The following is a 3,120-nucleotide window of genomic DNA, read 5'->3' as shown; positions in this document are numbered from 1 at the left end:
TATTAAATAATGTGATTTTTTTTTCTCATTTAAATGCCAGTAAGAAACTTCTGTTCAAACTAATTTTTAAAAACTGTCTTTAAGCATTTTATTTTAAAGTTGCATGTACAACTTTATTCTAGCTCTTAACCTCCCCAAGCATGTGCTGTGCCTTTCTGCAAATACCAGAGCCAGTTCAGATTTGTCCCAAGGCTCCAGAGTTAGTGCCATTCCTTCTTCCCACCTGTCAGGTCTTCTGCTCCAGCAATGCCAAGCAGAGCAGAAATTCAGTGCTCCCAACTTACATCACTATTTTTCCAACTAATAACAATTTTCAGGCAGCAGCAACCAAAATAGTTCCCTCCTGACTGGGACCACCTCTCTCAGCTGTTACCTGTCCTCCACTCAGAGAAAAGAGCAGGGAATGCAAGAATAGTATTCTAAGATGAAGGCTGTTCTATCTGTGGGGAACTCTCAGGAATTGCAGAAACATCACAACTGCTGCCAGCCCACAGACCCTTGCACTGACAAGGGAAAGAAGGGTCTATGATGTACAGATACGGTTTTCATGGCGGAGAGGGGGGTGTTTCTGAAGCTTTTGGATTGCAAATGTCAGGTCCTGACTCTTCTTCGTTTATTGCTGGGGTGGTTTTTGAAGAACTGAGCCATCTGTGGGTTCTCCATCATAGAGTTAATTTCACTCTATGACATACCTAAAAGCTCCACAATGTGTGTTCATTTTATTGGACACCTTCTATGCATTGCACTAACTAAACATCAAAAACATGTATGTAAATGAATTTGTAAAAAAAAGACCTTGCCCTGAGGAGCTAAACTCTAAGGCAGGCAGATGAAATACCCCAAGGGATGGAGGGAAATCAAATGCAAAAATGGGAGCAGACTGTGTTTTGTTCTGTATAGGTTCTTGTACCACACTTATCAAGGTAGTGTATGAGTGTCTTCCAGTAGTTCATTAAGCCATGTAACAACACATCGGTCATGTGTTTGTTCTCTCATTCTCTCCTTGAAGGGAGAAACATGCAGTGGAGTGTTTTGTTTTGGTAGTGTTTTAGGGAGGAGGGGCTTATGTTAGAGTAGAGGTTCTCAAACTTTTCTTATTGCATACCCCCTTCCAGATTTACCAGCTGCCCATGTACTCTTACCCTTCTCATCACTGATACTTTGTATGTTCTTAATACTATCTGTCTTTAGCCATCTGTCCATATTTCACTGTTATGTACAAATATAGCTATATTGCAACATATACAATTATGGGAGAAAAAACCCTAAGTTGTTCTTCAAGTGGTTGCTCATGTCTATTCCATATTAGGTGGTGTGCTCGCCACGTACACCGGTGCCGGAAGAATTTCCCTCAGCAGTATCCATAGGGGACCGGCTCTGGCACCCTCTGGAGTTTAGTTTATCTCTGTAATTAATACTTTGCAGTTAAAGCACCTTCCCTCTGAGGATTTCCAAGTGCTTTCCCGAGGTGGATAGTATTACTCCTGTGATAAATGAAGGGGGGGGGAGGACAGCTCCCTTTTATGGACAGCCAGACAGCCAGTAGCTATAAAATCCCTCTTAGTAGCCGTTCTCTAATTGCTCTACCTGTAAAGGGTTAAAAAGTCTCACTGCTATGCATAGGTAAAAGGAAGTAAGTGGGCACCTGATCAAAAGAGCCAATGGGAGGGCTAGAACTTTTAAATATTGAAACAAGACTCCCCTTTTGTCTGTCTGATTGTTCTCTTGGGAGCGGCAGATAGGGCTGCAACTGTGCTGTAAGAAGCTTGGGGCCAGTTTTGAAAAATCATTGGTATCGTACCTAGAAACTACTCATTTGAAACCCCAGATATGTAAGTAAATAGGAAATGTCTAGAAAGACGCTATTAGGTTTATCTCTTTATTTCTTTATGGCTTGTGGACTCCTCTGTGCAAACACCAGGTGCTTTTGTTTTGCTTGTAACCTTTAAGCTGGACCTCAAAAAAGCTATTCTTGATGCTTAATCCTTGGGTTTTTTTTTTTAATCTAGCAAAAGCCTAAATTCCCCAGATGTATTTTCTTCTTTTTTTAATTAATAAAATTTACCTTTTTTAAGTACAGAATTGGATTTTTGTGTCTTAAGAGGTTTGTGCACATGTTTAATTAGCTGGTGGCAACAGCTGATTTCCCTTTTTTTTTTTTTTCCCCCTCAGCTCTTCTCCAGGGTGGGGGAAGGCGGGGATGGTGAAAGGTACCCCATGAGAAGGAATTCCCAAGTGCGCCTTCCTGGGTTTTCAAAGGGGTTTTGCACTTGGGTGGTGGCAGCATCTACCAATCCAAGGTCACAGAAAAGCTGTAACCTTGGGAGTTTAATACAAGCCTGGAGCGGCCAGTATTAATTTTTAGAGCCCTTGCAGGCCCCCACCTTCTGCACTCGAAGTGCTAGAGTGGGGAATCATCCTTGATAACTCCATTTGTAAAAAGGGTATCTGGTGTAGAGAGGCTGAAGCCTAAATTTTGAAAAATGTCCAATAATCCTGGGCCTGGTCTACACCTAAATTAAGCCAACCTAAACCTAGACTAGACAGCGCTATGCTGACGGAAGAACTCCTCTGTCAACCTAGCTACTGTGACTCAGAGAGGTAGATTTACTACAATGAAGAAGAACCCCTTTTGTCACTGTAGTGAGTGTCTACACTAGACGTATCCTCCTGTAACTCCATTTCTGACGGCCCCACCTGAGTGCTAAACCGCCACATCACCAGGAAAGGTGAAAGAAACAGGAACTGCAGGTGTGCAGTGTCTTTGTAAATCAGATGTTAGAGGTGTCAATTTGGGCACTCAAAGATTTAGGCAGCCAAAATTAGTTGGTGTTTTTGAGAGCAAAACTTGGGCCTGATTTGCCCAAGAGCAAGTAAGTAGCAAAAGAATAGCACCCAGGAGTCCCGAGTCCCTCTCAGCAAGCTTGTCTTTGTTCTAATTATAATAATCATTATGCATGTGTCCTTCCTCTTATGATTCAATATAGTGGTTGAAATTACTTTTATAGTACAGTGGAGGGTTTCTTTAAGAACCCCTTAACCTAAGCTAGCTTGTACCAACTCATTACTGTACTTAATAATTTAGGTTTTAAAACGCTTTCCAGAAAAGTGTGCATATTT

Source organism: Malaclemys terrapin, chromosome 3 (assembly GCF_027887155.1).
Source record: "Malaclemys terrapin pileata isolate rMalTer1 chromosome 3, rMalTer1.hap1, whole genome shotgun sequence".
NCBI classification, from domain to species: Eukaryota; Metazoa; Chordata; order Testudines; family Emydidae; genus Malaclemys; species Malaclemys terrapin.
Note: the sequence above shows the minus strand (reverse complement) of the source record.